This window comes from Acomys minous, assembly GCF_964271855.1.
Source record: "Acomys minous genome assembly, chromosome: 1".
Taxonomy (NCBI): domain Eukaryota; kingdom Metazoa; phylum Chordata; class Mammalia; order Rodentia; family Muridae; genus Acomys; species Acomys minous.
In genome coordinates, this window is record NC_140483.1 from 76,973,946 (window position 1) to 76,989,939 (window position 15,994).

Genomic DNA, 15,994 nt, shown 5'->3' on the forward strand with positions numbered 1-15,994 from the left:
GCCTTAGAAATGACACAATGTCCAAGGTGAAGGATGGCTCATTTTCAGGATTGTACCTTCTTGAAAGACCTCTCTGGTCCGAGATGTTCCTGGGGGCAAATTTGGTACCCATGTTCTGAGGTCAAGGCCATGTGGAAGCTGAAGGTTCATGTGGCCATATGGATATTCATTGTTGGGCTGCCACCTCAGGCCATACCAATGCCTGTGGGGCATGCTTCTACTGGCTGCCATACTGATTACAGTGGCATGGCTGCCACCTAAGGCCATGTTGAAGTCCATGATGAGTAGTGTCATCAAGTTCCATGTCTGGGTCTATGGTAAAACTGTATCTGGGGTCTGTATTGTTGCCCACGCCTCAAGATACAACCAAAGAAAGTGTGGATTTCTGTGGACTGTGCTGTATTATAGCATGAAGCTGTATTGGTGTCTATTTCTGGTGTGATCATTCAAGGCCCTATTGGTGTGAGTGACCTGGGATGCCACCTGATATCCTTGAGTTGTACTACAACTGTGGGCTGTGATGATGTCTTTGCCTCATACAGTGGCAGAGGGCCATGTTGATATGTGTGGTCTGACAGTGGAGATCATTACGAGTTCCATGGAATATGCTGGCACCAGAGAACATGTATATGTGTATGGCTCACACAGTAGCCAGAAAATATGTATATGTTCTAGATCCAGCCTCCTGGTCATTGTGAAGGTCAAGGAAGCTACTTTTGCCATGGTATGGAATACTGCAGACTCAAAGCTGAGAAAGAGGGTTATGGAAAGTTTCTGAGATAATCCTATCCTCACACTCATTCCCCAAAAAGCAACAGCCTAGACAGAAATGTATAGAACTCTTACAAACTGATAAGGATGCACAGTGTAGATCTTCACAATTGATGACATCTGGCAACTGTGTAAGTGGAGAAGGGCTCAGTTTTCTTTAAGAGGCTGGCCACCTAGGTGTTTGACCAAGGTTCAGTGAGTATATGGGCAACCAAAATTAGAAAAGAAACCTAGGACCCTCTTATCCCCATGTATCCCACCTTTAAATAATGGAAACCTGTTGTTCCTCCTATAAACCTCTTGATAGTGCCTAGTTTCTATTCAAACACATCCTAGAATACAATCCAGGAATTACTGGCAATGGTTATTTGACCTAGATTGCTTTTGGGAGAATAAGGCAAATTATAGGACCAAAGTAACTTTTGGAAAGAAACACCAATTTAGCATCTAATGTCTGAACATAAATGACTTTGCATATATTTAAAATATGACGCATTATAAAAGAGGACATACAAGGTTACCAGAAGATTACATAATCCAAGTCTGTAAATCAAAATACCAGTCCAGTGTACTCAAACTATTAAAAAGTCTCTCTTTTGAACCCCAAATACAATAAAGGAAAGCCCAAACCGTATTTTAAACCTGAATGTTTCCTCATTCACCTAACCTTTGTTATACATGACAGTGACTCATTTATAATATATACCATCCTCTTGTTTGGGATACATTTCTTTCTGAAACATTGTTAGTTTGGTTTTTTGTTTCACTCTTGAATAAGAGACCAAGAACCCATAAGTACGAGGACCATATCTGAACCAGTGGTAAGAATTGTGGCTCTCAGTAGTTTGACATCCTGGATTACTCCTCAAACAAAAATCTAAGGCCTTGATATTCCTTAAAACTCAAATATCAATGACTAAAATCAACAAAATTGGCCCTGATTCTTACTCTTTTGTTATGTAACCAGTGAGTTTAACTGAGATTCTACACAGATCAAGAATCACAGAAGAAATATGGAGAAGAAAAAAATCCCTTTATAGAATTATCTAGTTTGAGAGCATGGACAACCATGCAAGGCAACAAATACACATCTCCTTTGGAGATGGTCATGACTCTCCTGCTCAATTCAATTGGCACACACAAGTAAGATACATAGAGCTGGGTCAAGGGACAGGGAAGAAAAAGTGTTGCACAGACAGAGACATTTAATATTTCATATTAGTGTTCTTCCAGAAACTACCATGTTTCTATAAGGCTATAATTGTTTCCTTGTCAGAAATTGATTACAAATTTTAGTTTCTCATTTATTTATTTGCTCATTTATTCGTCTATCATGAAGCAGAAGCTCTTTGAAAAAAACTGTGTTCTATACCATGTGTTACAGTTGGTAAAGAGAGGAAAAATGTGATGTAAATGCAAGTAGAAGTTTGATGGCTAGAAAATACTCTCTTAGGATTCTCTGTTTTAGGATTTGTGTGCGTGTGCGTGTGCGTGTGCGTGTGTGTGTGTGTGTGTGTGTTTGGAAGGTGGACATGGAATCAAAACTACACATAAATATACATACATACACCATGATGCTAATGGATAGTTATTCTTTAGATATCTAAAAAACAATGTCAAACTGAGAGATTGCACAATAAGTTTCTATGGACTGCCAACTTCATAAACTGAGGACTAAGCTCCTCATTTCTCAATCTAACCTATATGTCAGTCCCTTGAAAAGAACAGCAAGACACTCAATACACAGACTCAGAATGAGAGCAGAAGTAGTTTCTATATTGCTAAAGAATTAAAGACTTCTATAGAAAACCTGCTCTAAAATGATGACAGCAATAAACACAAAAGTCCCAGGCTGTTGTAGAATGTTCTCCTTCAAATATAACATCCTTTGCCATTTTCATAAAAATGACTGTGATTACTTACAAAAGACCCTTGACATAGGTCTTGTTGATGTTTTCTTATACAAGGTATACAGCAGGTCATTATATTCTAGTCTGAGTTTAAATTCGAGTCCTCTTGCACTTCCTTCCATGATATGTATAACTTTTCACCATCTGCATTTGGTCTTGACAGGAGTTATAGTCTATAGAGAGTAGAAAACTAGTAAGGGATGGATGCCATCTCTACAGTTATAGATAAGGCATCATTCATGCTAGAGTGAGACTTTGAAATGGTATGGATATTCAGCAGTCACCATACTATTTTAAGTATCCCATTTCCCATGTTGCTTTAACTAAGCCAAATAAATCCATTTGTTCATTCAGTCATATTTGGGTGGGATTGCTATGATCTATTGTTGATTATGAACATGTGCTGAGATGTTCATTCATAGCTCCCCAGAAAAAAATTCACACAACTCATACCATCAGAGCCAACTCTATAACAAGAAGGGACAGAATCATCTTAAAGGGGCTGGAATGTCATTTGATGGAATGTGTCACATTCCCATTCCAGAGGACCAGAGGAAGTGCCATGTGGAGAAAAGGCACTATGGCTCCTGCAGAATGTGGGAATTCATGTTTGCAAAGAGGCACTATGAGATTATTGGGCTTCTGTTAAACAAACTATGTGTTAGAAGGAAGATAATTGTGGAAAACAATTCAAGAATTGTATGCAATCATTTTCCTAATTAACCTAACTTATTATGATTTTGACCTAGGGTGCATGTAAGAAATGATGTACCATGGAGAAACAGGAGTTATTATTACCTTATATGTACTAAATAAAGTGGCTTAACTCTAAACTTTTCAGAATATTTGAAGGCCCTTTAAAGAACACACAATGGAGGTCTGGGGATATAGATCAGTTGATAGAGTGCTCACCTAGGACAGGGAAGACTCAGGTTCCATGTCTAACATGTAATAAAATGAATACAGAGGGGCTCACTTCTCATCATGACACTCAGGAATTGGAGACAGGTAGACCAAGAGTTCAAGGGCATCTCTGACTACATAACATCAAGACTAATCTAGGCAACAGAAACTGTCTCAAAAGAGAGAGGATATAATAGAAGGAGAAGAGGAAAAGGATATGAAGAATATGACTGCATCATTTAGTATTGTCAGACATCATCTTAGTGACCTGAATTTTAGGTATTAGTGAAATATTATGGAAAATAACTGAGAGTGCCTCTTGTTGAGAAGAGTTTTCTTACATCTTATTCTTTATTTTAAAAAGGGATATAAACTGTTTATTATTGAGAACCCATACCTATTGATTCAATTCTGTTTCCCATAGATATTTCTCTTCCCACCTCCTTCTTTTTTTCCTTGACTGCTTTTCCTGGTTTTGGGTTTTTTGTTTGTTTGGTTGGTTTTTGTTTAGATGGTATATGTGTGTGTGTGTGTGTGTGTGTGTGTGTGTGTGTGTGTGTGTGTGTGTGTGTATGTGGGCATGCATGTTTGTGTGTGTATGTGTGTGTGTTGTATGGTACACATAGGTATTTGAGTGAGTGTGTACACTTGAACTTCTGTACACATGAAGAGGACAAAAGATGCTATGGAGTAACTCTATCACTTTCTGTCTTATCTTCAGAGACAATGTGTGTCACCAAACAAAGGGTGGAATAATTCACCGACAGTGACTTGTGTTTAATGTTTTAGGAATGTACCTGAATCTGCACCTTCCAGTGCCTGGGGTACAGGTTTGTGCCATAGAGCCTGGTGTTTTATGTATAAACTGGGGAAGTTCAGGTATTCGTTCCTTCATAGTAAGCTTTATTTATTCCACTTTCTCTCTAGCCAGTCTTCCATAAATTAATCTGTAAAAATTTTTTTTAAGTGATAATTTTATGGGTATGCTCATGTGAGTACAGTTTTCCTTATATACAAGAACCCTCTAGAGCTAAAGTTACTGGCAATTGTAAGTCATCTGGTGTGAATATTTGGAGCTGAACCCAAGTGCTCTGCAAAAGCACCATGAACTTTTTAATTTTTTAAATTTTTTACATATACATTCATATTATTAAATGCGTATACAGTAAACTACCTATAGCAAGAAGAATCATGACACAATCAGGAATTATATAAATGTTACATTCTTAGATTTTTGATTATTTGTATTTGACAGCCTTGAAGAAAATATCATTCTTATTTTGATGTATTGAAAAGTCTGCATGTAAATTAATCTCCATGACATATTGTCCATACCAACTTAAGACCATCTTAACTCCGAAACAACTAAACTTCACTGTAGAACTAAGCTTCCTGGTCTTTAACCCCATCAAATACTTGATAATGAATAAAATTGATTACATGAGTATGCCAGGAGTGCAGATTAGTAGCTTTTCAAATGAGAAGATTACAGAGACTGTTTTCTATCTGAATAGTCATCAAAAACTGTCTATTATGTTGGAGCATTATCTTCAGTTTTCTGGCCCAAAATAATTTGACAGAGATATTTCTGACACAGGAACTAATGAGAACTTGTTTACCCTGTTTTGGTAGAGTTTAGCCATCGACTCTGCCAGCATCCAAGCTTGCCCATTTTTAGGTAGAATTCTTTCTGTGGTAGAAAAAAAGGACATTTTATTTTAACCACTGAGCTATCTCTCTTTCCAGTCTTGCATTCTTTGCCTTCAAGATATATCAAAGAAACAAGGAATAAATTCTGTAAGATTGTGGATTTTTTAATATTATGTCTTAAATTTACATAGCCACTGATACAAGTGCTTGAAAATTATAATTTTAAAATATAAAAGCAAACAACATCAGTTGTTTTGTTATTGAGTCACTCTATAATTACAATATATATCCTATGAATTTGCTGTTAAGATTTTACTATATTGTTTCTCATACAACTACATTTTTACTGCTAATTTAGAGGTTTGACTTGATATAATAAATGAATACAAATGTGATGCTAAGTACTTAAATAAAGATATTACCTAATAAAACTAATTTTTCTTATGCTGTTACAACAAGATTACTTTTAATATGTAATACTTATTATCTATATTTAAATTATACTGTGAAATTAAAGTCAGGCATGCTTTCACATATAATATGGCTTCCCAATATGGCTGACATTTACCAGTGGGTTAGTAACATTTTGTGTACTTAAGTACATTTGATATTTTAATACAAGATAAATTGGTTAATATCAGCAAACAATGTTTAGGTATTGGGATTAATTGGGTACTGTGTCTTATTTGCAATATTGACAGGTGTGTTTAGCAACTGTACCAAGTAGACTGAGTACCAAAATTGAGTAATGTTTTTGCTAATATTTGCAAATATGTACAAAATGAATCTGGGTGGCTTTATCAGAAATACAGAGTATCATTAGCCTTTCAAATAATTTCATATTGATTTTCAGTGTTAATTGGCAATATAAAATAGCAATGTCATAAACCATGTTGGAAAATACCAAGAATTTTAAAAATTATGTGTGTTTGGTGAGTGTGTTTGAGTGTGTGTATGTGTGTGTGTATGTGTGTGTGTGTGTGTGTGTGTGTGTGTGTGTGTGTGTGTGTACATGCATGCCTTTTCATGTGTAGAGGTCAGAGGACAACTTTCTTGAACTGAGTCTTTCCATTCACTATGTGGATGATAGGGGATTTAACTCAGGCCACACAGGCTTGATAATCTGTGTTCTTACCTGACCCTGGCTTATATTTTAGAGACTTATTTCAAATACAACCCATTTGGTGGCTTTCTTGTTTAGAAAACATTCTAGGTACAAATAAGAAATCATCTATTACAAGAATTGATTTACATCTGGATTTAAATGTTGGTTGATGAGAAGAGAATAAAATAATGTCATCACCTTTCTTCATGAGCACTTTGCTTTACATTTAGAAAGAAGCACATGCATGCTATATAAGCCCAGAAGTTGCTATGTAATAGAGGATAAGCTTGACTTCTTATGCTCCTTCTTATACTGGTAAAGTACTAAAACTGTGTGTTTACTACCATGCTGCTTTATGTGACAACTTAAATGGTATCCAGGGCTTTAAGTATGCTTTAAAAGTGCTCTATTAACTGAGACAACTTCCCAACCAAACTTATTCTCTTTTGGTAGACCTTCCCAAGTTTTCACCTCCTCATCCCACCACCCAGGTTCTGGTTTTATTATCTACTATCTACCCTCTCTATTATACAATTACCTTCTATGATTTCAGCATGTGGGTGAGTTCATGCAATTTGCTTTCACATATTTTCTAACAATATTTAACTAGATTTCTAGATGACAAGTGTCACAAAGGCCAACTGTATTTTGAGTTATGTGTCCCAATATTTAGTATCAGTAGCTACAGAAAAGGATTTTTGAAAAACCACATTGAGGGAGAGCTCCAGATGGCGGCGCCCAGCAAGCACTGTATCTGATCTACTGCACGGAGACCAGGGACTTGAATGGAGCCACAGACTGTTAAATCCAGAGAACTTTAGGTGAGTTGGGTCTTGCACAGTGCAGAGCACCAGTGGGCCTGGCCCCAAGTCAAGTATCAGTCCACGGAGGCCCTGAACCCACTCTCCGGACTCTCGGACAGAAACCACCTGAGGGGTGCAACTGGTTTATAAAGCCGGAATTCAGAGTGCAGGTTGGTACCTGAGCCCTTGGCCTGTGAAAACTACAGGAAAACAGGGGAAGCTACCCTTCGTCCCATCCACCTGCCCCATGCAAATCTGCCAAGGACCGCACGCTGCGTGGAAACACAGGCAACTGAGTCCACCTAGATTGGAGAGAACAGTGTGCTGCTTGCAGGGCAAAACAATGCCCAGGTTGGAACAGAGTGCAGGTTACTGAGCTGCTTGGGTCCTCTTAGCATACAGAGAGTGGTGCCCAGCCTGTGGAGCCATACCCTGCCCGCTTTGGAACAGTGCGCAGGATATTGAGCTGCTTGGGTCTGCCTAGCTCAGAGAGATTGAACACAACCCATGGCACCAAACCAGGCACACCTTGGAACAGAGCGCAGGATACTGAGCTGCTTGGGTCCACTTAGCTCAAAGAGAGCAGCACCCAGCCTATGGACCCATACCCTGCCTCCTTTGGAACAGTGCCCGAGATACTGAGCTGCTTGGGTCCTTTTAACTCAGAGAGAGTGGTGCCCAGCCTTTGGAGCCTTACCCTGACCACTTAGGAACAGTGCATGGGATACAGAGATGCTTGGGTCCACTTAACTCAGAGAGAGTGGTGCCCAGCATGCAGCCCCATTCCCTGCCCACTTTGGAACAGTGTGCGGGATACTGAGCTGCTTGGGTCTGCCTAGCACAGAGAGAGTGCACACAACCTGTGGCGCCAAACCAGGCACATTTTGGAACAAAGTGCGGGTTAGTGAGCTGCTTGGGTCCATCTAGCTCAGAGATAACAGCGTGCTGCCAGCACAGCTATACAGGGCCCATATTGGAACAGAGTATGTAGCCTGAGCCTGCAGATCCCAGCAGTTAGAACCTAGTGTGGACACTAAACACAGTCTTGGCAGGATCTCCCATCCCCTCAGGAAAGTCTGGACACCCCAGAGGTATCTATATGCTGGTCTAAAAGGCACATTTAGCTCAGTGGGTCTGAGCTGGGCAAGGTCTGGATTACAGGTCCAAGGGTAGTGCCAGTAACTGAGAACATCTTGCCCAATCAGAGCTTGGCAGCCTCAATCTGAGACCCTATAACAGCGGGCCTGAATCACAATACTAACATGAAAGGAACCAGTCAGAAGCCTACTTCTACTGACCCAGCCCAGAGACTAAGGTGTAGAGCAAATCTCCAGGAGTGGAAACTAGGTCACCTACCTGTGTCAGGGGAAAAACTACCTGATCACTACAGGCAAGAGCACGTGACCTATAATTATTTACCAACTATCCACTCTCAACCAGTGAAGGTCACCAGAAGCTACCTCCCAATAGCAGAGACACCAAAATGACAAGAGGACAGTGAAAGAACGCAAACAAAAACCAAAACAGTTTGGAATATCCAGATCCCAACAATCCCAATAAAAGCAACCCAGAGAACCCAAAAAACAATTGAAATACAAGAAAATGACCTCAAGTCCTTAGTAAGGAAGATGATAATGGAAGAAAGGAATGACATCTGTAAACAACTACAGGAGGAGGCAACCAAGCAGGTGGAGGACATAAAAGAGTCATATAGAAAGGCACTGGTAGAATTTCAGGAAAATACAGAGAGATGAAGGAAATAAAAAAAAAAAAACACTTCAAGATCTGAGGGCAAAAATGGAATCTATGATAAAGGAACACACAGAAGAAAAATGTGACAGAGACAATAGAGAAGAATGCAGCCAACAAAGAGATGGCCTTCTCAAACAGAATCCAGGAAATGGAGGAACGAAATTCGGGACTTGAAGATGCAATCGTAGAACTCAAATCACCCATCAAGGAAAATGCTAAATCAGAAAAGCTCCTAGCAAAGAACATCTAAGAAATCAAGGACACCATGAAAAGAAGAAACCTGAGAATAATAGTCATTGAGGATAGAGAAGACGCCCGACTCCATGGCCCAGAAAATATCTTCAACCAAATTATAGAAGAAAAATTTCCCAATCTGAAGAAGGAGATGCATAAGAACATACAAGAAGCCTATACAACACCAATTAGAATAGATTAGAAAAGAAAATCTTCCCACCACCTAATAATCAAAACACAAAATATACAGACTAAAGAAAAAAATTTAAAAGCTGCAAGGGAAAAAGACAGAGTAATATACAATGGCAAACCTATCAGAATTACACCCGAGTTCGCAGCTGAGACCATGAAAGCCAGAAGGGCCTGGACTGAGGTCCTGCAAACCCTAAAAGACCACAGATGCCAGGCTAGACTACTGTACCCAGTGAAACTATCAATAACCGTAGATGGAAAAAACAAAATATTCCATGACAGGAACAAATTCAACCAATACCTATCCACAAATACAGCATTAAAGAAGCTACTAGAAGGAAAATTCCACCACACAGGAATGAGTTACAACCAAAACCACACAGTAAACAGATAACTACACCATCACATAATCACAACCTCACAAACCCTCAACTTAAACAAACATCAAAATGAAAGAACTTAACAGTCATTGGTCATTAATATCTCTGAACATCAATAGTCTCAATTCTCCGATAAAGAGGCATAGACTAACAGAATAGATGCTTAAATAAGACCCAACATTCTTCTGCATGCAAGAAACACATCTCACCCACAAGGACAGACTTTACATCAGGGTAAAATGCTGGGAAAAATATTCTAAGCTAATGGTCACAGGAAGCAAGCAGGTGTAGCCACCCTAATATCCAACAAAATAGACTTTCAAACAAAATTGACCAAAAGGGAGGAGGAAAGACACTTCATACTCATCAAGGGTAAAATCAACCAAGATCACATCACAATTCTGAACATCTATGCTCCAAATACAAGGGCACCCATTTTTGTAAAAGAACTATTAACAAAGCTTAAACCACTCATTGATTCCAACACACTAATAGTGAGAGACTTCAACACTCCACTTTCAATGAAGGACAGGTCTTTGAAACAGAAACTAAGCCAAGAAATAACATCACTAACCAATGCCATGAATCAAATGGATCTAACAGATGTGTACAGACCTTTCTAATCAAACACAAAAGACTATACTTTCTTCTCAGAACCCCATGGAACCTTCTCCAAAATTGATTACATAGTAGCTCACAAAGCAAGCCTCAACAGATACAATAAGATTGAAATAATACCTTGTATCTTATCAGATCACTGTGCTCTAAGGCTGGACTTCAACAACAAAAGAAATAACAAAAAGCCTACTCACCCATGGAAACTAAATAACTTTCTACTTAATGACACGTGGGTCATGGAAGAAATGAAGGAAGAAATAAAAGACCTCCTGAAATTCAATGAAAATGGTGGAACAACATACCCAAATTTGAGCGACACATTGAAAGCAGTGCTACGAGGAAAATTCATAGCACTAAGTGCCTTAAAAAAAATGAAAACATCCCACATAAGCAACATAACAACACATCTGGAAGCCCTAGAAAAGAAAGAAGCAGAATCACCCAAGAAGAGTAGACGTCTGGAAATAATCAAAGTCAGGGCTGAAATCAATAAATTGGAAACAACAGAACAAGTCAAAAAATCAACAAAACCAGGAGCTGGTTTTTTGAGAAAATAGACAAACCATTAGCCAAACTAACTCAAAGGCAGAGGGACAGTATCCAAATCAACAAAATCAGAAATGAAAAGGGAGACATAACCACAGACACCGAGGAAAAACAAATAATCTTAAGATCCTACTTTAAAGGCATATATGCCACAAAATTTGAAAATCTAAAGGAGATAGACATTTTTCTTGATCGATTCCACTTGCCAAAATTGAATCAAAATCAGGTAAACAAATTAAACAGGCCTATTTCTCCCATAAAAATAGAAGTATTCACTGATAGTCTCCCAACCAAAAAAAAGTCCAGGGCCAGATGGTTTCAGTGCAGAATTCTATCAGACCTTCAAAGAGGAACTAATACTGATATTCTTCAAGCTGTTCCAAAAGATAGAATTGGATGGAACATTACCAAATTCTTTCTATGAGGCCACAGTCACGTTGATACCTAAACCTCACAAAGACCCAACAAAAAAGGAGAATTTCAGACCAATTTCTCTTATGAACATAGATGCAAAGATACTCAATAAAATACTAGCAAAATGAATACAAGAACATATCAAAGATATCATTCATCATGACCAAGGAGGCTTCATTCCAGGCATGCAGGGATGGTTTAATATATGGAAATCCATCAATGTAATCCGCCATATAAACAAACTAAAGAAAAAAACCCACGTGATCATCTCCTTAGATGCAGAAAAACATTTGACAAAATCCAACACCCATCCGTGTTTAAAGTGTTGGAGAGATCGGGGATACAAGGCACATTTCTAAACATAATAAAGGCTATATACAGAAAGCCAATAGCCAACATCAAATCAAATGGAGAGATACTCAAGAAAATTCCTCTAAAATCAGGAACCAGACAAGGCTGTCCACTTTCTCCACATATCTTCAATATAGTTCTTGAAGTCCTAGCCAGAGCAATAAAACAACACAAGGAGATCAAGAAGATTCAAATGGGAAAGGAAGAAGTCAAACTATCCCTACTTGCAGATGATATGATAGTGTACATAAGTGACCCCCAAAATTCCACCAGAGAACTTTTTCAGTTGATAAGCACATTCAGCAAATTGTCTGGTTACAAAATTAACTAAAAAAAACAGTAGCCTTCCTTTATACAAATGACAATCATACAGAGGAACAAATTAGGAAATCTACACTCTTCACATTAGCCACAAGCAATTTAAAAAACCTAGGAGTAACTCTAACCAAGCATGTGAAAAACTTGTTTGAAAAGAACTTTAAGTCACTGAAGAAAGAGATTGAAGATGACTTGAGAAGATGGAGGGATCTCCCTTGTTCGTGGATTGGGAGAATCAACATAGTAAAAATAACCATTTTACCAAAAGCAATTTACAGATTCAATGCAATCCCTATCAAAATACCTACACATTTTTAAAAAAGAAATTGAAAGGTCAATTCTCAACTTTATATGGAAAAACAAAAAACCCAGAATAGCTAAAACAATCTTGTACAATAAAAGATTCTCAGGAGGAATCTCGATATCTGATCTCAAACTGTGCTATAGAGCAATAGTAATTAAAACAGCATGATACTGGCACAGCCTGGTTGATCAATGGAAGTGAATTGAAGACCCAGATATGAATCCACATATATATATATATAGTCACCTGATTTTTGACAAAGAAGCCAAATCTGTTAAATGGAAAAAGGATAGCAACTTCAACAAATGGTGCTGGTCTCCTCTTCCTCTCACTGAACTGAACTCTTTGTCATGCCAGAAAGCACCCACCAAATAGACCTTTTTTGCTTCTTTGCAGCACCTTTGATTTAGTTAGTATTCCTCATGAGCTTGAATAGAGGATAATTTACCTAAGCAAAACTAATTAGCCTATGGCTATGAATTGAAGACACGCAGAAAAGGCCAGTTTTTAAATCTCTGCATCCTTAGTACCACTACGGCACAGGGCAAGTGGTCCTAATACAATCATAGAGAAAGGCTTACTATAATGTAAAATGTTTTGTTCTAAGAAATGTAAAGATATTGTCAAAAATGAAATGCCTACATAAGCCTTGGAATAACTCTGATGGGAGAAATTTCAAGTTCCACAGAAAGCACAAAATCAGGGGCCAGAGAAATGATCTGCACTTAAGAACACTCATTGTTCTTTGAGAAATCAGGTTATATTAAGTTTCTGGGGAGTGGCCATTCTCCTTTGGCCTCCAGGAGAAAAAGGTACGCATGAGGCAACAATACACACATAAAATAAAAATAATTATTTTTTAATTAAAAAAAGAAACACAAATGTGGTATTTTTGCTAAAAGTATGGGTACTGAAACATGCAGAGTTATGCCTCTACTTGATAAAGAAGAACAGACAATGAATGATCTTACATTTTAAGTTATGACTCATTCTTTTTGGAGGTAGGGTGAGGCAAATCTGGCATGTTTATATGGAACGTTAAAGACAACTCCCAGGAGTCACTCAGTTTTGGTCCTGGGTTTCAAACTTGCTCATGAGGTTCTGTGTAAGGCACCTAGACCTCTGGAGCAACCTTTCTGGCACCAGACCTTAATTCTTATATTTTTTAAAATGTTAACTTATTTATTCACTTTACATCTCAATCATAGCAGCTTCCCTCCCCTCTCCCGGCTCCTACCTTCTCTCCCTCTTTCACATATTATCCCTACCCATCAGAAAGGGGAGCCCTCACCATGACCACATACCTTTTCAAGCACATTAAGTCACATCAGGACTGAGTTCATCTTTTTTTTTTTAAGGAGATCTATCAAGGCAGTCTTACCAGAGTGAAGTTATTAAAAAGTATAGAACAGAGAACTTGTCAGAGATAGGCCCATCATCTTCTATTGGACACACATATTAAGATCATGCAGCGCATTGGGTACATATGTATAGGGGGCAAAGTACAATTCACACATGGCCCTTGGTTTGTGTTTCAATCTCCCTGGGACCAGGTTCATTGTCTCTGTTGGTCTCCTTGTGCAACTCCTGTTCCTTTTGGTTCTGTCTATACTTCCTCCCATGTTTCTACAAGACAAACCTTAATTCTTAAACTTCATTTTGCCAGAGGGCAGGAAAGCTTTGTGCGAAGATAATAAATTGTCAGTGTGGAGACCGTAGTGGTTTCCAGTCTCTGTGCTAGGCAATGGTAAAGAAGAAAGAGATCAATGTAGAAGGAAAAGTGAACAGTGCCAAAGCAGTATACAGTGAGATAGTATGTTAAATGTGCTTATGAGAGACATGCTGAATTGTAAAGGTGATTTACAAATTTAGAATAATACCCCCTAAAGAAACAAAGTAAGAAATCATAAAATTCATATAAGATCTTTAAAGCTCAGACTCTGGTGACATTTGCTGCTGTCGTAGAATCCAAGGAAAGTGTGATTTTTTTCTAAACTCATCCAGCTTTCTTACTTCCCATACAAGCCAATAAGATTAGAAGAAGGACATGGTGTAGGAATTCATAAGAGTTATGATATGCAAGCTCTTTCTATAATCTAGATATTATCACTTTTTCCCATGCATCTGTTATTTCCCATGCTTGGTGACTTAATATCAAAACATATTAGCTGTTGATGGAGAACAGTTCAACAACTAAGAGAACTTGCTATTTTCCCCTAAGACAAGAGTCTGATTTCCCTGCATTTTCCAAGCGATTTATCTTTTCATAATTATCAGGAAAGAACCCAGAGTTTTGTTTGTTTGTTTGTTTGTTTTATTTTTTCAAGACATGGTTTCTCTGTGTCCTTGGCTGTCTTGGACTCCCTTTGTAGACCAGGCTGGCTTCAAACTCACAGTGACCGCCAGCCACTGCCTCCCAAGTGCTGGGATTAAAGGCGTGTGCCACCACTGCCTGGCTAAACCCACACTTTTAATGTAATCAATTCTGCATTTTTCAGTGCTGAGGGTTAGACTGTAGTTAAATTTAGAGGAAAGAGGCAGAAAGGTGTCCAATTTTGATGACATTACAATCCAGAGATGTAAGAAATTAACTCTGTAGGAAATTAATATGGGACTAAAGCAGTGTGATGATTAAATACATGCGAGCTTCCAGGGCAACTTTTTGTGTTCTTCAAGCAATGTTGTAGGGCTTTTTCCTTGTTGATGGATATGATACAATTTTGTCAGATGTCCAATTCAATTGAAGAAGTTTTATAGTATCTTTATAACATAGCCAGCATATTTTATGATTCCCCATGACATTATTCATGTATCTTTTACAACATAGAAATTTATACAAGTTAAACTGTCTTCCCCTTTGTCTACTTTATCCAGTAGCAGATTGACTCTTTTTGTAAAAATGACCAGTTCTTTCTGTCAAACTCCATATTAAATTCCCAAGCCAAGGTTTGTTGCAAAACATTTTGACACTAGCCTTTAGCCACTCTGTAATAGAAAGCAAGGGCTTATAAATTTCCAACTTTTCTCTGCCTATATCTATATCTATGTCTACATATAAGTTGACACCTTTATCTTTATCCATATCTATAGATTGTCACCATAATCCTTGTAACTATGTAGCTATCAAGAGTAGAGAGGCGGCCCTGTATCTAGGCATATGATACTTACTAGCTGAATTTACTGTGGCATATTTTGCAATTGAGATCCTGTAAAATCAAAGTCACTTGGGAGATGGGGAGCTGTGTCAGTTGGACATATATGATTGCTTTATAAATGAGAAGTGTTGTATTTTTCCACAGAACCATTGTAAAAAGTCACTTACAATGAAGTACACCTATAATACTACCACCAATGGTAGGCAGGAGGCAGCAATGGGCAGGTCCCTGGATATTGATGCACCACATAGCCTAACCTACAACATGGTGAAGTTCTAAGCTATTAAGAGATTATGGTATGAACAAATAATTAAAGGTAGATGAGAACTGGTACCTAAAGTTTGTCCTCTGACCTCTGTTGCATACTGTATACACACCAGACACACAGACACGAACACACACACACACGCATAAACACACACACACACACACACACACACACACACATACACACACATATACACACCCCTGTGACACAACTGCCAAACCAGTAGCACATGATCATAATGCATTATCACTATACAGCATTGCTTCAAGGATAAACCTTTATTCAAAATTGTTATATGTGTAGAAAGTGAAATGATTTTA